A 25,255-nucleotide genomic window follows, 5' to 3' on the forward strand; every position below is an offset into this window, starting at 1 on the left:
AAAGAGAGAGAAGGGGATGTGAGAGGGCAGGGAGGGGGAAGTGAGGGGGGCAGGGAGGGATTGTGAGGGGCAGGGAGGGGGTGTGAGGGGGCAGGGGACGGATTGTGAGGGGGCAGGGAGGGGATGTGAGAGGGCAGGGAGGGGATGTGCGAGGGCAGGGAGGGGTGTGAGGGGGCAGGGAGGGGATGTGAGAGGGCAGGGAGGGGATGTGAGAGGGCAGGGAGGGGAGTGAGAGGGGAGTGAGGGGATGTGAGGGGGCAGGGAGGGATGTGAGGAGGGCAGGGAGGGGTTGTGAGAGGGCAGGGAGGGGAGGGAGGGGAGTGAGAGGGGAGGGAGGGGATGTGAGGGGGGCAGGGAGGGGTGTGAGAGGGCAGGGAGGGGATGTGAGAGGGCAGGGAGGGGGAGTGAGGGGGCAGGGAGGGATTGTGAGGGGGCAGGGAGGGGAGGGAGGGGAGTGAGAGGGCAGGGAGGGGGTGTGAGGGGGCAGGGACGGATGTGAGAGGGCAGGGAGGGGGTGTGAGAGGGCAGGGTGGGGGAGTGAGGGGGCAGGGAGGGGATGTGAGGGGGCAGGGAGGGGGTGTGAGGGGGCAGGGAGGGTGTGTGAGGGGGCAGGGGCGGGGGTGTGAGGGGGCAGGGAGGCCGAGTGAGGGGGCAGGGAGGGGATGTGAGAGGGCAGGGAGGGGATGTGAGAGGGCAGGGAGGGGTTGTGAGGGGGGCAGGGAGGGGGAGTGAGAGGGGAGGGAGGGGATGTGAGAGGGCAGGGAGGGATGTGAGCGGGCAGGGAGGGGATGTGAGAGGGCAGGGAGGGGTTGTGAGGGGGCAGGGAGGGGGGAGTGAGAGGGGAGGGAGGGGATGTGAGAGGGCAGGGAGGGGGAGTGAGAGGGTAGGGAGGGAGCAGTGGGAAAAGAAGTGCAAGGGATGGGACAGGTGGAGAAGGAATTGAGAGGAGAGAAGGGAGAAAGAGTGGGAGGGCAGAGAGAGAGGTGCGAAGAGAGTCAAGGAGAAAAGAGAAAGGACTGGTCAGAGGCAGAAGAGTAGAGGGGAAGAGGAGGATGGAGGTAAGAGAGACGGCGAGGAGGGAGGGATGAGAGAGGAGGAGGTGAGGAGAACAGAGGAATGCAGAGACTGGGAGAGGAGAGAAGGGAGAGAGAGGGGGAAAGGCTCCATCTTCTCTATCTGACCTGGAGTTACATGTAATTACATAGAAATTGGAGCAGAACCCAGCTAGCGGATGGAAAGTGTGCACCAAACAAGATCACACTGGCTCCAATGAATGAGGGGAGAATTTATACTCTGTGCCTGGCCTGGGCTGACAGTCAGATGCAGGTTTAAATATGGATTGGGAACGACAGGTGTAATCTCTACTCTGCCCAGTGAAGATTTGCTGAAGTCACGGATTGCGCTTGTAAAGGTAACTTTAAGGCACGGATTCAGCTGTCTGCTGTTCCCTCAAACAGTGCATTAGACTCTATTAGTGAACTGACATCACAGTCAGTGACACAATTACTGCGGCGCTGAGCCAATCTGTTTGCCATGGTAGCCCATCCAGTCGGGGATGATTTGATGAGGTCCGAGCAGCCCTCTGCACTTCCACAATGTCCCCGTGACACCAGCCTCACAAATCTCTTTCAGAAAATCTGCCCCATGGCTAAATATATTCAGCAAAATAGTCAGTCTGCTCACAATATCGCACTGTCACTGTCGATTGAAACTACCATTTGTTAAATGGCACATGAATTCAGTGAATAGCAGACTACCAGAAAATTTATAAAGGAAGTTCTAAACACTGGTGTCCTCTCCCTCAGGGAGATATCTGTACACTGACTGGTGTCTCTCAGTCCTTCTCCCTCAGGGAGATATCTGTACACTGACTGGTGTCTCTCAGTCCCTCTCTCTCAGGGAGATACCTGTACACTGACTGGTGTCCTCTCAGTCCCCTCTCTGTCAGGGAGATATCTGCTCACTGACTGGTGTCTCTCAGTCCCCTCTCTGTCAGGGAGATATCTGCTCACTGACTGGTGTCCTCTCAGTCCCTCTCTCTCAGGGAGATATCTGTACACTGACTGGTGTCCCTCAGTCCCCTCTCTCTCAGGGAGATATCTGTACACTGACTGGTATCTCTCAGTCCCTCTCTGTCAGGGAGATATCTGCTCACTGACTGGGGTCTCTCAGTCCCTCTCCCTCAGGGAGATATCTGTACACTGACTGGTGTCTCTCAGTCCCTCTCTCTCAGGGAGATATCTGTACACTGATTGGTGTCTCTCAGTCCCCTCTCTCTCAGGGAGATATCTGTACACTGACTGGTGTCTCTCAGTCCCCTCTCTCTCAGGGAGATATCTGTACACTGACTGGTGTCTCTCAGTCCCTCTCTCTCAGGGAGATATCTGTACACTGACTGGTGTCTCTCAGTCCCCTCTCTCTCAGGGAGATATCTATACACTGACTGGTGTCTCTCAGTCCCTCTCTCTCAGGGAGATATCTGTACACTGACTGGGGTCTCTCAGTCCCCTCTCTCTCAGGGAGATATCTGTACACTGACTGGTGTCTCTCAGTCCCTCTCTCTCAGGGAGATATCTGTACACTGACTGGTGTCTCTCAGTCCCCTCTCTCTCAGGGAGATATCTGCTCACTGACTGGGGTCTCTCAGTCCCCTCTCTCTCAGGGGAGATATCTGTACACTGACTGGTGTCTCTCAGTCCCTCTCTCTCAGGGAGATATCTGTACACTGACTGGTGTCTCTCAGTCCCTCTCCCTCAGGGAGATATCTGTACACTGACTGGTGTCTCTCAGTCCCTCTCCCTCAGGGAGATATCTGTACACTGACTGGTGTCTCTCAGTCCCCTCTCTCTCAGGGAGATATCTGTACACTGACTGGTGTCTCTCAGTCCCCTCTCCCTCAGGGAGATATCTGTACACTGACTGGTGTCCTCTCAGTCCCTCTCTCTCAGGGAGATATCTGTAACACTGACAGGTGTCTCTCAGTCCCCTCTCCCTCAGGGAGATATCTGTACACTGACTGGTGTCCTCTCAGTCCCCTCTCCCTCAGGGAGATATCTGTAACACTGACTGGTGGTCTCTCAGTCCCTCTCCCTCAGGGAGATATCTGTACACTGACTGGTGTCTCTCAGTCCCTCTCTCTCAGGGAGATATCTGTACACTGACTGGTGTCTCTCAGTCCCTCTCCCTCAGGGAGATATCTGTACACTGACTGGGGTCTCTCAGTCCCTCTCCCTCAGGGAGATATCTGTACACTGACGGGTGTCTCTCAGTCCCTCTTTCTCAGGGAGGTATCTGTACACTGACGGGTGTCTCTCAGTCCCCTCTCTCTGGGAGATATCTGTACACTGACTGGTGTCTCTCAGTCCCTCTCCCTCAGGGAGATATCTGTACACTGACTGGTGTCTCTCAGTCCCTCTTTCTCAGGGAGGTATCTGTACACTGACTGGTGTCTCTCAGTCCCCTCTCCCTCAGGGAGATATCTGTACACTGACTGGTGTCCTCTCAGTCCCTCTCTCAGGGAGATATCTGTACACTGACTGGTGTCTCTCAGGCCCTCTCTCTCAGGGAGATATCTGTACACTGACTGGTGTCTCTCAGTCCCCTCTCTCAGGGAGATATTTGTACACTGGACTGGTGTCTCTCAGTCCCCTCCTCTCTCAGGGAGATATCTGTACACTGGACTGGTGTCTCTCAGTCCCCTCTCTCTCAGGGAGATATTTTGTACACTGACTGGTGTCTCTCAGTCCCTCTCTCTCAGGGAGATATCTGTACACTGGACTGGTGTCTCTCAGTCCCTCTCCCTCAGGGAGATATCTGTACACTGACTGGTGTCTCTCAGTCCCCTCTCTCTCAGGGAGATATCTGTACACTGACTGGTGTCTCTCAGTCCCTCTCTCTCAGGGAGATATCTGTACACTGACTGGTGTCTCTCAGTCCCCTCTCTCTGGGAGATATTTTGTACACTGACTGGTGTCTCTCAGTCCCTCTCTCTCAGGGAGATATCTGTACACTGACTGGTGTCTCTCAGCCCCTCTCTCTCAGGGAGATATCTATACACTGACTGGTGTCTCTCAGTCCCTCTCTCTCAGGGAGATATCTGTACACTGACTGGGGTCTCTCATTCCCTCTCTCTCAGGGAGATATCTGCTCACTGACTGGGGGTCTCTCAGTCCCCTCTCTCTCAGGGAGATATCTGCTCACTGACTGGGGTCTCTCAGTCCCTCTCTCTCAGGGAGATATCTGTACACTGACTGGTGTCCCCTCAGCCCCCTCTCCCTCATGGAGATATCTGTACACTGACTGGTGTCTCTCAGTCCCTCTCTCAGGGAGATATCTGTACACTGACTGGTGTCTCTCAGTCCCTCTCTCTCAGGGAGATATCTGTACACTGACTGGTGTCTCTCAGTCCCTCTCCCTCATGGAGATATCTGTACACTGACTGGTGTCTCTCAGTCCCTCTCTCAGGGAGATATCTGTACACTGACTGGTGTCTCTCAGTCCCTCTCTCTCAGGGAGATATCTGTACACTGACTGGTGTCTCTCAGTCCCTCTCTCTCAGGGAGATATCTGTACACTGACTGGTGTCTCTCAGTCCCTCTCTCAGGGAGATATCTGTACACTGACTAGTGTCTCTCAGTCCCTCTCTCTGGGAGATATTTGTACACTGATTGGTGTCTCTCAGTCCCCTCTCTCTCAGGGAGATATCTGTACACTGACTGGGGTCCTCTCAGTCCCTCTCTCTCAGGGAGATATCTGTACACTGACTGGTGTCTCTCAGTCCCCTCTCTCTCAGGGAGATATCTGTACACTGACTGGTGTCTCTCAGTCCCCTCTCTCTCAGGGAGATATCTGCTCACTGACTGGGGGTCTCTCAGTCCCCTCTCTCTCAGGGAGATATCTGTACACTGACTGGTGTCTCTCAGTCCCTCTCTCTCAGGGAGATATCTGTACACTGACTGGTGTCTCTCAGTCCCCTCTCCCTCAGGGAGATATCTGTACACTGACTGGTGTCTCTCAGTCCCTCTCCCTCAGGGAGATATCTGTACACTGACTGGTGTCTCTCAGTCCCTCTCTCTCAGGGAGATATCTGTACACTGACTGGTGTCTCTCAGTCCCTCTCCCTCAGGGAGATATCTGTACACTGACTGGTGTCTCTCAGTCCCTCTCTCTCAGGGAGATATCTGTACACTGACAGGTGTCTCTCAGTCCCTCTCCCTCAGGGAGATATCTGTACACTGACTGGTGTCTCTCAGTCCCTCTCCCTCAGGGAGATATCTGTACACTGACTGGTGTCCTCTCAGTCCCTCTCCCTCAGGGAGATATCTGTACACTGACTGGTGTCTCTCAGTCCCTCTCTCTCAGGGAGATATCTGTACACTGACTGGTGTCTCTCAGTCCCTCTCCCTCAGGGAGATATCTGTACACTGACTGGGGTCTCTCAGTCCCTCTCCCTCAGGGAGATATCTGTACACTGACGGGTGTCCTCTCAGTCCCTCTTTCTCAGGGAGGTATCTGTACACTGACGGGTGTCTCTCAGTCCCTCTCTCTGGGAGATATCTGTACACTGACTGGTGTCTCTCAGTCCCCTCTCCCTCAGGGAGATATCTGTACACTGACTGGTGTCTCTCAGTCCCTCTTTCTCAGGGAGGTATCTGTACACTGACTGGTGTCTCTCAGTCCCTCTCCCTCAGGGAGATATCTGTACACTGACGGGTGTCTCTCAGTCCCTCTTTCTCAGGGAGGTATCTGTACACTGACTGGTGTCCTCTCAGTCCCTCTCCCTCAGGGAGATATCTTTACACTGACTGGTGTCCCTCAGTCCCTCTCCCTCAGGGAGATATCTTTACACTGACTGGTGTCCCTCAGTCCCTGGAGATATCTGTACACTGACTGGTGTCTCCCAGCCCCTCTTTCTGGGAGATATCTGTACACTGACTGCTGTCTCTCAGTCCCGCTCCCTCAGGGAGTTAACTGTATACTAACTGGTGTCTGTCAGTCCCGATCAGGGAGATATCTGTACTGACTGGTGTCCCTCAGCCCCTCTCCCTCATGGAGATATCTGTACACTGACTGGTGTCTCTCAGTCCCCTCTCTCTCAGGGAGATATCTGTACACTGACTGATGTCCCTTAGCCCCTCTCTCAGGGAGATATCTGTACACTGACTGGTGTCCCTCAGCCCCTCTCCCTCAGGGAGATATCTGTACACTGACTGGTGTCTCTCAGTCCCTCTCCCTCAGGGAGTTATCTGTACACTGATTGGTGTCTCTCAGTCCCTCTCTCTCAGGGAGATATCTGTACACTGACTGGTGTCTCTCAGTCCCTCTCCCTCAGGGAGTTATCTGTACACTGACTGGTGTCTCTCAGTCCCTCTCTGTCAGGGAGATATCTGTACACTGATTGGTGTCTCTCAGTCCCTCTCTCTCAGGGAGATATCTGTACACTGACTGGTGTCTCTCAGTCCCTCTCTCTCAGGGAGATATCTGTACACTGACTGGTGTCTCTCAGTCCCTCTCCCTCAGGGAGATATTTGTACACTGACTGGTGTCTCTCAGTCCCTCTCTCTGGGAGATATTTGTACACTGACTGGTGTCTCTCAGTCCCTCTCTCTCAGGGAGATATTTGTACACTGACTGGGGTCTCTCATTCCCTCTCTCTCAGGGAGATATCTGCTCACTGACTGGGGTCTCTCAGTCCCTCTCTCTCAGGGAGATATCTGCTCACTGACTGGTGTCTCTCAGTCCCTCTCTCTCAGGGAGATATTTGTACACTGACTGGGGTCTCTCATTCCCTCTCTCTCAGGGAGATATCTGCTCACTGACTGGGGTCTCTCATTCCCTCTCTCTCAGGGAGATATCTGCTCACTGACTGGGGTCTCTCATTCCCTCTCTCTCAGGGAGATATCTGCTCACTGACTGGGGTCTCTCATTCCCTCTCTCTCAGGGAGATATCTGCTCACTGACTGGGGTCTCTCAGTCCCTCTCTCTCAGGGAGATATCTGTACACTGACTGGTGTCTCTCAGTCCCTCTCTCAGGGAGATATCTGTACACTGACTGGTGTCTCAGTCCCTCTCTCAGGGAGATATCTGTACACTGACTGGTGTCTCTCAGTCCCTCTCTCAGGGAGATATCTGTACACTGACTGGTGTCTCAGTCCCTCTCTCAGGGAGATATCTGTACACTGACTGGTGTCTCTCAGTCCCTCTCTCTCAGGGAGATATCTGTACACTGACTGATGTCCCTCAGCCCCTCTCTCAGGGAGATATCTGTACACTGACTGGTGTCTCTCAGTCCCTCTCTCAGGGAGATATCTGTACACTGACTGGTGTCTCTCAGTCCCTCTCTCTCAGGGAGATATCTGTACACTGACTGGTGTCTCTCAGTCCCTCTCTCTCGGAGATATCTGTACACTGACTAGTGTCTCTCAGTCCCTCTCTCAGGGAGATATCTGTACACTGACTGGTGTCTCTCAGTCCCTCTCTCAGGGAGATATCTGTACACTGACTGGTGTCTCTCAGTCCCTCTCTCTCAGGGAGATATCTGTACACTGACTGGTGTCTCTCAGTCCCCTCTCTCAGGGAGATATCTGTACACTGACTGGTGTCTCTCAGTCCCTCTCTCTCAGGGAGATATCTGTACACTGACTGGTGTCTCTCAGTCCCTCTCTCTCAGGGAGATATTTGTACACTGACTGGTGTCTCTCAGTCCCTCTCTCTGGGAGATATTTGTACACTGATTGGTGTCTCTCAGTCCCTCTCTCTCAGGGAGATATCTGTACACTGGCTGGGGCCTCTCAGTCCCCCCTCTCTCAGGGACATAACTCTACACTGACTGGGGTCTCTCAGTCCCTCTCTCTCAGGGAGATATCTGCTCACTGACTGGTGTCTCTCAGTCCCTCTCTCAGGGAGATATCTGTACACTGACTGGTGTCTCTCAGTCCCCTCTCTCAGGGAGATATCTGTACACTGACTGGCGTCTCTCAGTCCCTCTCTCAGGGAGATATCTGTACACTGGTGTCTCAGTCCCTCTCTCAGGGAGATATCTGCTCACTGACTGGGGTCTCTCAGTCCCTCTCTCTCAGGGAGATATCTGTACACTGGTGTCTCAGTCCCTCTCTCAGGGAGATATCTGCTCACTGACTGGGGTCTCTCAGTCCCTCTCTCTCAGGGAGATATCTGTACACTGACGGGTGTCTCTCATTTCCTCTCCCTCAGGGAGATATCTGTACACTGGTGTCTCAGTCCCTCTCTCAGGGAGATATCTGTACACTGACTGGTGTCTCTCAGTCCCTCTCTCAGGGAGATATCTGTACACTGACTGGTGTCTCTCAGTCCCTCTCTCAGGGAGATATCTGTACACTGACGGGTGTCTCTCATTTCCTCTCCCTCAGGGAGATATCTGTACAGTGGTGTCTCAGTCCCTCTCTCAGGGAGATATCTGTACACTGGTGTCTCAGTCCCTCTCTCAGGGAGATATCTGTACACTGGTGTCTCAGTCCCTCTCTCGGGGAGATATCTGTACACTGGTGTCTCAGTCCCTCTCTCAGGGGGATATCTGTACACTGGTGTCTCAGTCCCTCTCTCAGGGAGATATCTGTACACTGACTGGGGTCTCTCAGTTCCTTCCCTGTTTCTGTGTTTTATACTCAGAGGCTGGGAGTGCCAATTTTGTATCGAATTCCTCCTTCAGTGATATCATGAAGTTCCCTTGAGTGAACCCATTAATGAGATTGGATATGTGTGAGCAGCTCACCTCATCAGGGTATTACTAAACAGGGTTTGCTATAAATATCCACTCCAAGGCCGTCTCACCACAGGACTGAAACATGAGAATAGGAGAGTAAGTGAGAGGCATCGCTAGTTACAGCTCTTGTATCCAAACTTAAAACACTGAAAATGCAGCACGGGTAAATTTAGGACCTGAAAGAAAGAGAGGGAGAGAGAAAGAAACAGAGAGGGAAAAGGAGAGAAAGGAAGCCAGAAAGAAAGATAGAGAGATGGAGAAAAGAAATACAGAAATACAAAGAGAGAACATAGAGAGTGAGAAAGAAAACAGGGAAAAATTCGATTGGTTAGCGTCTCCCGTTAGTGCCTCCGGGGGCGCTAACGGGCGTTAGGAACTTAGCGCTCGAGCGCGGCAATGTTAGCGCCGCTCGCGAAATGGACCAGTCGTTTTGTGGCGGTGCTAAACACTACCGCCACGATCTCCTGCGCCCACAGAGCGTGACATCAGTCGAGCATGCAACGCCCTGGTAGCGCTCAGGATCGGATATTGAGTCGCGCCCCCTGCCTTAGCGCCAGCCGCTAGGAACGACAGGTGGAGGGGGAATGATTTCAGGTCGGGAAGGGGCTGGGGGAGCGTTATTTAAAGGCGGCCGCTTCCTGCCTTTTCCTGTCGGCAAAATGTTTGGTACACGCAGGCTGAGAGGGAGAGAGACGCCTGGAGAGATTTAACGTTGTCCTAAGGAGTTGTGGTCCTCAGCACCACTTTTGAGATTCCTAAGCGCCGAGCTCTTTCCCTGGGCCTATCCATTTGTGCTTCCAGCACAATTGCTTTCGAGGTCTCTCCAGGCCGAGTTTCAAGGCTGCAATGAGCAGGGAGTGGCTGGCCAGGAAGATGGCCCCTGCCCTTTAAGAACTGCACGGCGCCAGCCTGTCTGGCTTCCATGGTAACGGACATCGCCTGAGCTTCGGTAGCGTTCTGAGGTAGCGCCTCGCTCCCCGACGTTAGCGCCTTAAGAGAGGTGTGTAGGGCCTGATTTAGTGCACCAATCACCTCCAGGGGCGATAGAGGCGAATTTTGCAGTCGGAGGCGATAATTAGCGCCGGGCGCTAAACTTTGCGTCCCAAAATGGGCGATACCCAATTTTTCCCCCAACGTACTCATCATACTGAAACATCTCGAAGTTCATTCTGACAATGAGCGGCTCTCTCTGGACTGCAGTGTCTGTTGTTATGTAGACACTGGGACTGAGCCTGACCCCGGGGCTTACAGCTGTCCCAGGGACTGGGTGGGGATTGCTCTTCCTGCTATGGCTGCCTGTTGCAGGGTCTGTTGTACCTTATTGTTTGCATCACTTTCCCTGATAGCAGAACTGGTGCCCGTGTCTCGTGCTGGGCTTTGGGCTTGAAATGGGAACCAGATACCCTCGGGCCCAGGCTCTGCCTCAGCGAGGACGCTCATTGTTTTCCACAGCCCCTCGAGCCACGTTCAGATGGCGGCAGGTGGTGGAAGGATTCATGCGCTAACACTTCAGGGGATGGGGGGGGGGTGGGGTGGTGCGGAGGGCAGTAAATAGCTCTGAAATAGGAACATAGGAACAGTAGGAGGCCATTCAGACCCTCGAGTCTGTTCCGCCATTCTATCACATCACGGCTGGTCTGTACCTCACCTCCATTTATCCGCCTTCGCTCCATACCCCTTGATACTCTTACCCAATAAAAATCTACCGCTCTCCGCCTGGCCCTGTTGTGTATTTCCAGAATTTTCTATTTTTATTATAACTTGCCGATCTTACCGTATTTCTTTTTTATTGGCTACGTCCAGGATTATGGGCACTTCAGAGGAATAAAGTTGGCCAATCAACTGGCCCCCCTGCATTCGTCAGCAGACCCACTTGTGACCTATTGCTCTCCCACCCCAGTATCACCCGGGCCCGCCTGTATACACTGTCTTGAACCAGCAGTGGCTCAGTGTTAGCACGCTTGCCTCTGAATCAGAAGGCTGTGGTTTCAAGCCCTGCTCCAAGATTTGAGCACATAATCCAGGCTGGCTGGCCCTCCAGTCCAGTCCAGTGCAGTGAACGGAAATGACTTGCAATTATATACCTGTCAGAACATCCCAAAGTACTTCACAGTCAATGAAATGTTGTAATAGGGAAATGCGGCAGCCAATTTGCAATGATATAAATGACCAGATCATTTTAATGATGTTGGTTGAGTGATAAATATTGGCCAGGATACCGGGGAGAACTCCCCTGCTCGTCTTCAAATTAGTGCCATACGATCTTTTATGTTCACCTGAGAGAGCAGACAAAGTCTCGGTTTAATGTCTCATCCGAAAGACAGCACCTCCGACAGTGCAGCGCTCCCTCAGCACTGCACTGGAGCGTCAGCCTAGCTTTATGTGCTCAAGTCCCTGGAGTGGAACTTGAACCCACGACCTTCTGACTCAGGCGAGCGTGCTGCCCACTGAGCCACGGCTGACACAAGGGAGCAACGCTCCTGTTAAACTGCGCGGCCGCGCGGCGGTCTGGAGGTCCCGTGCAGGCCGCTCACCGGCCTTTCAATGGGAATAACCGCGCATGTGCGAAGATTCGAATGGGCCGCGCAGCCAGTTAAAGGGCCCGCGCACGGAAAAAAAAAAATTACAGGGAACATGGCAAGGGAGTGCTGCATTGTCAGAGGTGCTGTCTTCAGACAAGACATTAATCTGCAGCTCTGCCCGTCCTTTTCAGGTGGGTGCAAGGGATCGCCCTCGCGGCATGACCAGTTAAGCTATTCTGATTGGTGGTTGAGAATTGGAACTCTCCTTCGAGGCCAATCCCTTATGTCTGAGTTATAAGAAACGGGCTTTTTTGCCCAAGATTGTAAATGGGGTAGAAAAGATAAATCCGTAAAATTATTTTAAATTAAACTGCGAGAGTAGTACAAGTGGACACAGGTTCAAACTAGTAAAAAACCAAGTTTACAGCGACATCAGGAAATTCCTCTTCACACGATGAGTGATCGACGCATGGAATGAGCTTCTGGAAAGAGTGCTGGAGGCCAAAGCCCTGGGATCATTTAAACTGCAATGGGTAAACATTAGGGTCAGTCTGGATGGATGGGATAGGATGGGCCGAATGGTCTTCTGCTCTGTAATTATCTTGTGATCATGTCGTATCAATGGTGGTTGGCCTCCTTGTTGGTATGGAATCAGGGTACAGGTCATCGCTGGTGTAGGCTGAAACCAGCAATCACAGAGTTAACGATATGTTCGACCTCTTCTAATTCTTGCTCAAATCTTCACCTTCCAGCTGTGCCCCAGACAGGGCCGACCGCCATTCAGAGGCTTCAGCCCCAGTCGAGTGAGTGCAATCTCCCCAGATGCTCATCTCCCGTCTCCGAGTGTCCCTGGGGTGTATTACTGCATGGATTTGTTGGTCGATCTGAAACTCCCAACTATTCCCATTTCTCCTGTGCCCCAGATTGCTCCAGGTGCCATCCCTGGCCGAGGCTGACCACGGCACTCAGGCAGCCTTGCCACCCAAAATCTGCACTTGTTGGGGAACGCTGCACCCACACGCCTGGGTATAGCTCTCTGCCAGCGCTGTAATGGGAGTTGGAGAGCTGGGCCGTACAGGACTGCGCGGTGACAGGGAGACGCTGGGAGAAGATTCCTTCGGTGTGGACGGGAGGCAGTGCTGCTCTCCCCTGAGATCACAGCGCACTCTGCAGCCAGGTGGCGGCAGGTGATCTTGGCAAGGAGATGGCACGAGGGGCAGTGTGTCCTGATGAGAAGCGGGGTAGAAACATGGAACGTGAGGAGCTTCAATAGCACAAACTGGCTCCCCAGTGGGTAAAGGCACAGGCCCGTGTGGTACTGAACTATACCCAAGTTACACAGTCGGGAGAACATAAGAACATCAGAAATAGGAGCAGGAGTCGGCCACTCGGCCCCTCGAGCCTGCTCCGCCATTCAATAAGATCATGGCTGAGCTTTTACATCAACTCCACTTTCCCGCCCAATACCCATAATCCTCGATTCCCTTAGAGTCCAAAAATCTATCGATCTCAGTCTTGAATATGCTCAATGACTGAGCACCCACAGCCCTCTGGGGTAGAGAATTCCAAGTATTGTGAGAGCCCCATGAGGTGATTGCTGTCTTTTGGATGAGACGTTAAACCGAGGCCCCGCCTGCTCTCTCAGGTGGACGTAAAAGATTCGAAGGCACTATTTCAAAGAAGAGCAGGGGAGTGATCCCCGGTGTCCTGGCAAATATTTATCCCTCAGCTAATATCACTAAAACAGATTAACTGATCATTTATCACATTGCTGTGTTTCCCACATTACAACAGTGACTACACCTCAAAGGTACTTCATTGGCTGTGAAGCACTTTGGGATGTCTGGTGGTTATGAAAGGCGCTACATAAATGCAAGTCTTTCTTACACTGTCCCATTTTACATAGGCACAGGATGGCTTTTTAAATCCCTTTCCATCCCCACTCTGTTTTGGATGGGGCAAAAGGTGCCCCCAAATCCACATTCCTCGATCCTCTCTCTACACCCCGTCCCTCACTTCCCCCTCAGCCTCGTCCCTCACTCTCCACAACAACAACAACTTGTATTTATATAGCACCTTTAATGCAGTAAAACGTCCCAAGGTGCTTCACAGGAGTATTTTAAGACAAAAAATTTGACACCGAGCCACATAAGGATAAATTAGGGCAGGTGACCATAAGCTTGGTCAAAGAGGTAGGTTTTAAGGAGTGTCTTAAAGGAGGAAAGAGAGGTAGCGAGGCGGAGAGGTTCAGGCAGGGAATTCCAGAGCTTAGGGCCCAGGCAACAGAAGGCACGGCCGCCAAAGGTTGAGCGATTATAATCAGGGATGCTCAAGAGGGCAGAATTAGAGGAGTGCAGATATCTCGGGGGGGGTTGTGGGGCTGGAGGAGATTACAGAGATAGGGAGGGGCGAGGTCATGGAGAGATTTGAAAACAAGGATGAGAATTTTGAAATCGAGGCGCTGCTTAACCGGGAGCCATTGTAGGTCAGCGAGCACAGGGGGGATGGGCGAACGGGACTTGGTGCGAGTTAGGACACGGGCAGCTGAGTTTTGGATGACCTCAAGTTTACGTAGGGTAGAATGTGGGAGGCCAGCCAGGAGTGCGCTGAAATAGTCAAGTCTAGAGGTAACAAAGGCATGGATGAGGGTTTCAGCAGCGGATGAGCTGAGGCAAGGGCGGAGAAGGGCGATGTTACGGAGGTGGAAGTAGACGGTCTTTGTTATGGTGCGGATATGTGGTCGGAAGCTCACTTCAGGGTCAAATATGACACCAAGGTTGCGTACAGTGTGGTTCAGCCTCAGACAGATGTTAGGGAGAGGGATGGAGTCAGTGACTAGGGAACAGAGTTTGTGGCCGGGACCGAAAACAATGGCTTCGGTTTTCCCAATATTTAATTGGAGAAAATTTTTGCTCATCCAGAACTGGATGTCGGACAAGCAGTCTGACAATTTAGAGACCATGGAGGGGTCGAGAGAAGTGGTGGTGAGGTCGAGCTGGGTGTCGTCAGCGTACATGTGGAAACTCACGCTGTGTTTTCGGATGATGTCACCAAGGGACAGCATGTAGATGAGAAATAGGAGGGGCCAAGGATAGATCCTTGGGGATCACCAGAGGTAACGATGCGGGAGCGGGAAGAGAAGCCGTTGCAGGTGATTCTCTGGTTACGATTAGATAGAAAAGAATGGAACCAGGCGAGTGCAGTCCCACCCCTCACTCTCCCCATGGCCCCGTCCCTCACTCTCCCCACGTCCTGCCCCTCACTCTCCCCACACTCCGTCCCTCACTCTCCCCACGGCCCCGTCCCTCACTCTCCTCACACCCTGTCCCTCACTCTCCCCATGCCCTGTCCCTCACTCTCCCCATGCCCTGTCCCTCACTCTCCCCACGGCCCGGTCCCTCACTCTCCCCACACCCTGTCCCTCACTCTCCCCACAGCCCCATCCCTCACTCTCCCCATGCCCTGTCCCTCACTCTCCCCATGCCCTGTCCCTCACTCTCCCCACACTCCGTCCCTCACTCTCCCCACGGCCCCGTCCCTCACTCTCCCCACACCCTGTCCCTCACTCTCCCCACGTCCTGTCCCTCACTCTCCCCATGCCCTGTCCCTCACTCTCCCCATGCCCTGTCCCTCACTCTCCCCACGGCCCCGTCCCTCACTCTCCCCATGCCCTGTCCCTCACTCTCCCCACGGCCCTGTCCCTCACTCTCCCCACGGCCCCGTCCCTCACTCTCCCCATGCCCTGTCCCTCATTCTCCCCATGCCCTGTCCCTCACTCTCCCCACGGCCCTGTCCCTCACTCTCCCCATGCCCTGTCCCTCACTCTCCCCACGGCCCCATCCCTCACTCTCCCCACACCCCGTCCCTCACTCTCCCCATGGCCCCATCCCTCACTCTCCCCACACCCTGTCCCTCACTCTCCCCACGGCCACATCCTCACTCTCCCCACGGCCCCGTCCCTCACTCTCCCCACGGCCCCGTCCTTCACTCTCCCCACACCCTGTCCCTCACTCTCCCCACGGCCCCGTCCCTCACTCTCCCCATGCCCTGTCCCTCACTCTCCCCATGCCCTGTCCCTCACTCTCCCCACGGCCTCGTCCCTCACTCTCCCCATGCCCTGTCCCTCATTCTCCCCATGCCCTGTCTCTCACTCTCCGCACGGCCCCGTCCCTCACTCTCCCCACGGCCACATCCTCACTCTCCCCATGGGCCCGTCCCTCACTCTCCCCACGGCCCCGTCCTTCACTCTCCCCACACTCCGTCCCTCACTCTCCCCACGGCCCCGTCCCTCACTCTCCCCACACCCTGTCCCTCACTCTCCCCACGGCCCCGTCCCTCACTCTCCCCACACCCCGTCCCTCACTCTCCCCACACTCCGTCCCTCACTCTACCCACGGCCCCGTCCCTCACTCTCCCCACACCCTGTCCCTCACTCTCCCCACGGCCCCGTCCCTCACTCTCCCCACACCCTGTCCCTCACTCTCCCCACGGCCCTGTCCCTCACTCTCCCCACGTCCTGCCCCTCACTCTCCCCACGGCCCCGTCCCTCACTCTCCCCACGGCCCCGTCCCTCACTCTCCCCACACCCCGTCCCTCACTCTCCCCACACCCTGTCCCTCACTCTCCCCATGGCCCCGTCCCTCACTCTCCCCACGTCCTGCCCCTCACTCTCCCCACACTCCGTCCCTCACTCTCCCCACGGCCCCGTCCCTCACTCTCCCCACACCCTGTCCCTCACTCTCCCCATGCCCTGTCCCTCACTCTCCCCATGCCCTGTCCCTCACTCTCCCCACGGCCCTGTCCCTCACTCTCCCCACACCCTGTCCCTCACTCTCCCCACAGCCTCATCCCTCACTCTCCCCATGCCCTGTCCCTCACTCTCCCCATGCCCTGTCCCTCACTCTCCCCACACTCCGTCCCTCACTCTCCCCACGGCCCCGTCCCTCACTCTCCCCACACCCTGTCCCTCACTCTCCCCACGCCCTGTCCCTCACTCTCCCCATGCCCTGTCCCTCACTCTCCCCACGGCCCCGTCCCTCACTCTCCCCATGCCCTGTCCCTCATTCTCCCCATGCACTGTCCCTCACTCTCCCCATGCCCTGTCCCTCACTCTCCCCACGGCCCCGTCCCTCACTCTCCCCATGGCCACATCCTCACTCTCCCCATGGGCCCGTCCCTCACTCTCCCCACGGCCCCGTCCTTCACTCTCCCCACACTCCGTCCCTCACTCTCCCCACGGCCCCGTCCCTCACTCTCCCCACACCCTGTCCCTCACTCTCCCCACGGCCCCGTCCCTCACCCTCCCCACGGCCCCGTCCCTCACTCTCCCCACACCCCGTCCCTCACTCTCCCCACACTCCGTCCCTCACTCTACCCACGGCCCCATCCCTCACTCGCCCCACACCCTGTCCCTCACTCTCCCCACGGCCCCGTCCCTCACTCTCCCCATGGCCCTGTCCCTCACTCTCCCCACGTCCTGCCCCTCACTCTCCCCACGGCCCCGTCCCTCACTCTCCCCACGGCCCCGTCCCTCACTCTCCCCACACCCTGTCCCTCACTCTCCCAACACTCTGTCCCTCACTCTCCCCACGGCCCCGTCCCTCACTCTCCCCATGCCCTGTCCCTCACTCTCCCCACGGCCCCATCCCTCACTCTCCCCACACCCTGTCCCTCACTCTCCCCACACCCTGTCCCTCACTCTCCCCACGGCCCCGTCCCTCACTGTCCCCATGCCCTGTCCCTCACTCTCCCCACGGCCCCGTCCCTCACTCTCCCCATGCCCTGTCCCTCACTCTCCCCACGGCCCCGTCCCTCACTCTCCCCATGGCCCCGTCCCTCACTCTCCCCACGTCCCCGTCCCTCACTCTCCCCACGGCCCCGTCCCTCACTCTCCCCACGGCCCCGTCCCTCACTCTCCCCACGGCCCCATCCCTCACTCTCCCCACACCCCGTCCCTCACTCTCCCCATGGCCCCATCCCTCACTCTCCCCACACCCTGTCCCTCACTCTCCCCACGGCCACATCCTCACTCTCCCCATGGGCCCGTCCCTCACTCTCCCCATGCCCTGTCCCTCACTCTCCCCACGGCCCTGTCCCTCACTCTCCCCACGGCCCCGTCCCTCACTCTCCCCACGGCCCCGTCCCTCACTCTCCCCATGCCCTGTCCCTCACTCTCCCCATGCCCTGTCCCTCACTCTCCCCACAGCCCCATCCTTCACTCTCCCCACACCCCGTCCCTCACTCTCCCCACACTCCGTCCCTCACTCTCCCCACGGCCCCGTCCCTCACTCTCCCCACACCCTGTCCCTCACTCTCCCCACATCCTGTCCCTCACTCTCCCCACACCCTGTCCCTCACTCTCCCCACATCCTGTCCCTCACTCTCCCCACGGCCCCGTCCCTCACTCTCCCCACACCCCGTCCCTCACTCTCCCCACGGCCCTGTCCCTCACTCTCCCCACGGCCCCGTCCCTCACTCTCCCCACACCCTGTCCCTCACTCTCCCCATGGCCCCGTCCCTCACTCTCCCCACACCCCGTCCCTCACTCTCCCCACACTCTGTCCCTCACTCTACCCACGGTCCCGTCCCTCACTCTCCCCACACCCCGTCCCTCACTCTCCCCACGGCCCTGTCCCTCACTCTCCCCACGTCCTGCCCCTCACTCTCCCCACGGCCCCGTCCCTCACTCTCCCCACACCCTGTCCCTCACTCTCCCCACACTCCGTCCCTCACTCTCCCCACGGCCCCGTCCCTCACTCTCCCCACACCCTGTCCCTCACTCTCCCCACGGCCCCGTCCCTCACTCTCCCCATGCCCTGTCCCTCACTCTCCCCACGGCCCCGTCCCTCACTCTCCCCATGCCCTGTCCCTCACTCTCCCCACGTCCCCATCCCTCACTCTCCCCACGGCCCCGTCCCTCACTCTCCCCACGGCCCCATCCCTCACTCTCCCCACACCCCGTCCCTCACTCTCCCCACGGCCCCGTCCCTCACTCTCCCCATGGCCCCATCCCTCACTCTCCCCACACCCCGTCCCTCACTCTCCCCACGGCCCCGTCCCTCACTCTCCCCACGGCCCCGTCCCTCACTCTCCCCATGCCCTGTCCCTCACTCTCCCCATGCCCTGTCCCTCACTCTCCCCATGGCCCCATCCTTCACTCTCCCCACACCCCGTCCCTCACTCTCCCCACACTCCGTCCCTCACTCTCCCCACGGCCCCGTCCCTCACTCTCCCCACACCCTGTCCCTCACTCTCCCCACATCCTGTCCCTCACTCTCCCCACACCCTGTCCCTCACTCTCCCCACGGCCCCGTCCCTCACTCTCCCCATGGCCCTGTCCCTCACTCTCCCCACGTCCTGCCCCTCACTCTCCCCACGGCCCCGTCCCTCACTCTCCGCACACCCTGTCCCTCACTCTCCCCACACCCTGTCCCTCACTCTCCCCACACCCTGTCCCTCACTCTCCCCACGTCCCCGTCTCTCACTCTCCCCACGTCCCCGTCTCTCACTCTCCCCACGGCCCCATCTCTCACTCTCCCCACGGCCCCGTCCCTCACTCTTCCCACGTCCCAGCCCCTCACTCTCCCCACGGGCCCGTCCCTCACTCTCCCCATGGCCCCGTCCCTCACTCTCCCCATGGCCCCGTCCCTCACTCTCCCCACACCCCGTCCCTCACTCTCCCCACGGCCCAGCCCCTCACTCTCTCCTTGCATTACACGCTAAGGTGCCAGTGACTGAGAGCAAGGGGTTAGAATCGATTGTTAAAGTGTCCCTTTCATGTGTACAGGGCCTGTATTTCGGAAGCCAGATGACCCACGTTAGTGCCAAAGCTGGAGTGCGGATTGATGAGAGTGAGCGATATAATGGGATCCTCCTCAGCCTGCCGCTCGACAGCTGCCAGGTATTAAATCCGTGTGTTAATGGAGACATGGAATGCAGGAGTTGGTTTAACAAGTCTTTACTGAATGGAGACAATCTGGAAACTGAAACTACAGAAGCCTGCCAGGGCCTTTTATACAGGGGTGGTCACTGCCGGTACTGCAGTCTGAGACCAGTTATTCCCTTAAAGGGACATACACAACAATTCCTCCCCTTTTAGATAAACAGTACATAACATTCATTTAACAACTAAATAATAACTAATTACAATTACAATTACGGTTGCTAGATACATTAGTTGAAGTTAAGCAATTATAAGTTCAGTCTTTGAGGAGGCTTCCTGATTCTGTCTGGATAACGCCTCTTTGGGATATCAGGTTCTTCTGGCAAGGTTGAGTCGGGATCAATGTCGTTGTTTGGTTCGTCTGCTTCCAATATCACCGATTCTGCGGTAGATGCAATTGGTATTTCGGTTTCATCGCTAGGTGTATCAGATCGTGGTGTGGAGTTGAGGTTTTCCAGGGTAGATAAAGAGGAACTTTTCCCCTTAGTAGGGGGGTCAATAACAAGGGGGTATAGATTCAAGGTAAGGGGCAGGAGGTTTAGAGGGGATTTGAGGAGGAACTTTTTCACCCAGAGGGTGGTTGGAGTCTGGAACTCACTGCCTGAAAGGGTGGTAGAGGCAGGAACCCTCACAACATTCAAGAAGCATTTGGATGAGCACTTGAAATGCCATTGCATACAAGGCTATGGACCAAATGCTGGAAAATGGGATTAGATTGGACAGGGCTTGATGGACGGCGCAGACACGATGGGCCGAAGGGCCTCTTTCTGTGCTGTATAACTCTATGACTCTAGAATCTGGTCAGCATGGCATCTTACAATGCTTTCTCCAACATCCACGATATACATTAGAGGTCCTTGCCGTGTACAGATCGTTCCTGGCTGCCATTTCTCTGTGCGGTAGTCCCGGGCCAAAACTGGTTGACCTATCTTAAAACTCCTGGTCGGCCTTTCATTCATATTCTGAAACTGCCTGTTCTCCACATCTCTTCTGACGTTTGGCTTAACCAAATCCAAGCGGCATCGTAGTCTTCGATTGAAGAACATCATGGCTGGAGTTTGGTTGGTAACCGCATGTGTCGCATTCCGGTAGGCAAACAAGAAGTTATCCACCTTGTGTTGTAGGGGTATATCTTCATTACACATTGCCTTGATAGCCTTCTTGAATGTTTGAACAAACCTCTCGGCCAATCCATTAGTGGCTGGATGATATGGGGCGGATGTGTAATGCTTAACACCATTGTTCTTTAAGAACCTCCGGAACTCTTCAGACACAAACTGTGGTCCATTGTCAGAGCAAATCTGTTCAGGCAGCCCATTCCTGGCGAATATGGTTCGTAAGACTATGATAGTTTTTTCTGTGGTGGTTGAGGACATTTTTATTACCTCTGGCCACTTTGAATGTGCATCCACCGCAATTAAAAACATCGAGTGCATAAATGGACCAGCAAAATCAATGTGCACCCTTTGCCATGGAGATGAGGGCCACTCCCATGGATGTAGAGGGGCTTGTGGTGGGGCGTTTTGGACCTTCTGGCATCCTGTACAGCTCTTGGTCATCTCTTCGATTTCTCTATCGATTCCCGGCCACCACACAAACGCTCTGGCTAAGTTCTTCATTTTTACCCCTCCCAGATGACCCTCATGAAGCTCATTGAGCACTCTATCCTTCAATTTGGGTGGAATTACTACTCTGGATCCACACATCAAGGTTCCTCTGCACACTGACAGCTGTTCTCTTCTCGGCGAGAATGCTGGCAGCAGTGGTTCGTCATGTGCTGGCCATCCCTTCACTGTTAAATCATAGACCCAGGAGAGTGTCGGGTCATTTCGTGTTTCCTTTTCTATGTTTGCATTCGTCACAGGGAGACATTCGACAATAGTCGAGTGGAATAACTCCACTGGATCCACTGCCAGTTCTTCTTCCACCGTCGGCAACGGTAGGCGCGACAATCCATCAGCATTCCCATGCTGTTTAGTTCCTTTGTACTCGATGTCATATTGGTGTGCCCCTAGGAAAAGGGACCACCTCTGTAGCCGTTGTGCTGTCATTATCGGTACGCCCTTATGAGGGTTGAAAATGGAGACGAGAGGTTGATGATCAGTTAATAGAGTAAATTTCTGACCGTGCAGGTAGTGATTGAACTTCTTCACCCCCCACGCCAGGCTGAGGGCCTCTCTGTCAATCTGGGCGTAGTTACGCTCGGCTGAAGTTAACGAGCGTGACGCAAAAGCTATCGGCCTCTCAGAACCATCAAGGAATTTATGTGACAGTACCGCCCCAATGCCGTAGGGAGACGCATCACACGCCAGTCTTATCAGTAGTGATGGGTTGTAGTGAGCCAATACTTCTCTTGAAGTGATTAGGTCCTTACTCTTCTGAAAGGCCCGCTTACATTCATTGCTCCATTTCCATGCTACTCCCGTTCGTAGTAGGGCATTCAGTGGATGCAGAATTGTGGACAAATTCGGCAAAAACTTATGGTAGTAATTCACCAATCCAAGGAATGACCTCAGTTGTGACACATTTTCAGGCGCTGGAGCCTTAACTACCGCTTCAATTTTGTCAGGGGACTTATGCAACCCCTCTTCATCAATCACGTGGCCACAATACGATATCTGTTTCTTAAAAAACTCGCACTTGGGGTGATTGGCTCGTAGCCCATGTTCACGTAGTCTAGTGAGCACCTGCTCTAGGTTGGCAAGGTGTTCACTGTCATCTTCACCTGTCACTAGGATGTCGTCCAAGTAACACTGAGTCCTCAGAATCCCTTACAGGACTTGTTCCATCGCTCTTTGCCATATCGCCGGAGCTGATGCTACTCCGAATACCAGTCGATTATACTGGTAAAGACCTTTGTGAGTGTTTATCGTGAGATACTTCCTAGAGGATTCTTCAACCTCCATCTGCAAATATGCTTGCGCTAGGTCAATTTTTGTAAAACGCTTCCCTCCGGATAGTGAGGCGAAGATATCTTCTATCCTTGGAAGAGGATATTGTACTGTGTGAAGGACTGGGTTCACTGTCACCTTGAAGTCCCCACAGATGCGAACCTTCCTTGGCTCCGCAGACTTATTGTTTAACGTTTTCTTCATGACAGGAACGATGGGTGTTGCCCACTCGCTCCAGTCTACCTTCAATAACACGCCTGCATTCTCCAGATTCTCCAGCTCTGCCTTGACGGCTGGGCGAATTGCATATGGTACCGGTCTTGCTTTGAAAAACTTGGGAATTGCATTCTCCTCTATTTTTATCGAGGCGGTTACGCCTTTAAGAGTGCCCAGTTCTTGTTGAAATACCTCTTTGGCGTCAGCTAAGATTGTTGACAATCGTCCAGGAGTGACGTCGTCATCCTTTTTACCAGCCACCGTCAGTGCCTGAATGGAGTGCCAGTCTAAACTTTTCTTTCTGATCCATTCACGTCCCAATAACGGTGGTCCACCATCTTGCAGAATGTAGAGATACAATTTCCGTATTTTCTTGCCGTTGTATTCGACAGGCACCCTTATTTTTCCTCTGGGGTATACTTTTTGCCCCGTATACGTCCTCAAGACAATGGATGTCTCTCTCAAGGGTATGTGTGAGAATAGCCGCTCGTAGTCTCGTCGATTCATGACGGTTAGAGCTGATCCTGTATCCAATTCCATTTTGACTTGAGACCCTGCTATCATGAGGGTGACCCAAATGGTTCGGTGATCCTCTTTTGCGATTACGTTGTGAAGTTTGAGACAGCTTAGTCTCTTGTTCCCGGATTCACTATCGCTCATCTGGTCTTCGGAACTACTGTCCGTCATCTTTTGTACTTTCCTGTACGGTTCCTTAGTAGCCTTTTTATTGTCGTTGGTCTTCTTCTCAGACCTGCAAACTCGTGCAATGTGTCCCATCTTTCCGCATTGCCTGCATATTTTGTCCTTGGACCAGCAGTCCTTCTGGTCATGGTTTGTTCTGCCGCAGCGATAACATTTTGCAAATCCCCGTGTCATTTCGTGGGTGCCGTATTCCTGTGGCTTTTGTTATATTTCCGCAGCTCCCCTTGCTGCTGCTTCGTACGATACTGCCACGCTGAAAGCCTTATCTAGCATCAGCTCTTTCTCTGAGAGTAACCTCTTCTGGGTTCCTTCACTCAGGAGTCCACAGACAAATTTGTCCCATAAGGTATCTGCCAGTCCTGCTCCGAACTGGCAGTGCTTTGATAGCTTGCGTAGTTCCGTAAGGTAATCAGCATTGCTCTCATTTTTATGCTGATTTCTGCTGTGGAATTTAAATCTTTCTGCTATCAGCAGCGGTGTAGGATTTAGGTGTTCCTGTAGGATAGCAACAATTTCGTTAAAACTCTTCGCCTTCGGTTTGGCTGGAGTAATCAGGTCCCACAATAGGCCGTACGTTCTTGCGCCCATTAAATTTAGCAATACCGATGCCTTTTTCTCCTCGGCTATTTCGTTTGCCTCGCAATATACCTCGACTCTTTCCACATACGTGGTCCAGTCTTCTATTGCATTATCGAAGGCAGTGATAGCGCCAGTCTTTGGCATCTTGTAAACCTAAGATGGCGTCTCCCGCGCTTTTCCTTCTTCCCTGCCGAGTTAAGATGGCGCCTCCCGCGCTTTCCCGCTGCTGCCGCTGCTGTCAACGCCGCTCTCCGCGGTATTTTTATTTTTAACTGTTCCCGTCGTGGAGCGGACCCTCTGGGACACTTCCCCCCCTCTTCTTAGGTCCGAACGCTGCCCGGCTGCGAAGCACCGGCCGCGCCCTGTGTGCTCCACCCTCTCTCTCTGTCTTTGCTTCCCGACTCGCTGCCCGGCCCCGTTGCAGAGCCACCCGATCGAGCTCTAGCCCGCCGCAGCCCAGGAAGGATCAGTGCACTACCTGCCACCAGCCCGATTAGCTGGGAAACCACAGACCGGGGAACCAAGCCTGGCTCTGGACAGTCTCTCCTGCAAGTTTTCAATCCGATGATTTGGAGGGCGGTTGCCCACGGTCGACGCCCGTTTCTCGAGTTTCTTTAGATTATTTTTTTTTTCTTTTCTGGCTTCGACCTTCAACAACGTCGTCTGAGGTGCTGCCGAGTTGCAGGTAAGTTCGTTTCTTACTCGTCGCCAGTATTAAATCCATGTGTTAATGGAGACACGGAATGCAGGAGTTGGTTTAACAAGTCTTTACTGAATGGAGACAATCTGGAAACTGAAACTACAGAAGCCTGCCAGGGCCTTTTATACAGGAATGGTCACTGCCGGTACTGCAGTCTGAGACCAGTTGTTCCCTTAAAGGGACATACACAACACCAGGGGCAGAGAGGCCACCGTGTGCCGTGATTTGATGAGGAAATTGTCAGGTGTTGGATTCAACTGAAATGTGATTCATTCTTAATCAACAGCCTCACTGTAACATGGTTAACACAGACCGGCTAGGGGAAAAGAGAGAGACAGGTCACTGAGACAGAGAGAGCGGGAGAGAGAGAGAGGAGGAGAGAGAAAGGGGAGAGGCACAGATATAGATGGGGAGAGGGGCAGAGAAAGAGACAGAAAGAGAGGGGGAGAGAAAAGTTGGGACAGGTGGCGAGAGACAGAGATTCACAGAGAAACACAGATGAGGACGAAAGTCAGAGAGAGAGTGATAGGGACAGAAACGCACCGTAGGATTTATCTGATGTTATTTTTCCACAGATTCTCCTGTTGCCCTGTCTCCCCCTCGGCCCTGACTCTCCCCTCAGCCTGTCTCTTCCCTCGGCCTGACTCTCCCCTCGGCCCTGACTCTCCCCTCGGCCTGACTCTCCCCTCAGCCTGTCTCTTCCCTCGGCCTGACTCTCCCCTCGGCCCTGTCTCTCCCCTCAGCCCTGTCTCTTCCCTCGGCCTGACTCTCCCCTCGGCCCTGACTCTCCCCTCGGCCCTGTCTCTCCCCTCAGCCCTGTCTCTTCCCTCGGCCTGACTCCCCCCTCGGCCCTGACTCTCCCCTCGGCCCTGACTCTCCCCTCAGCCCTGTCTCTTCCCTCGGCCTGACTCCCCCCTCGGCCCTGACTCTCCCCTCGGCCTTGACTCTCCCCTTGGCCCTGTC

General features: G+C 54.6%; 1 protein-coding gene across 1 annotated transcript in view; it reads right to left on the reverse strand.

Annotated features, from left to right (window-relative positions):
* kcnh6a (potassium voltage-gated channel, subfamily H (eag-related), member 6a) overlaps window positions 1-25,255 on the reverse strand; it is a 400,900-nt gene that overhangs the window by 111,512 nt on the left and 264,133 nt on the right.

The sequence above is a fragment of the Somniosus microcephalus genome, chromosome 24 (genome assembly GCF_052327205.1).
Source record: "Somniosus microcephalus isolate GS21.2 chromosome 24, FLI_Smic_1.0, whole genome shotgun sequence".
Classification (NCBI taxonomy): domain Eukaryota; kingdom Metazoa; phylum Chordata; class Chondrichthyes; order Squaliformes; family Somniosidae; genus Somniosus; species Somniosus microcephalus.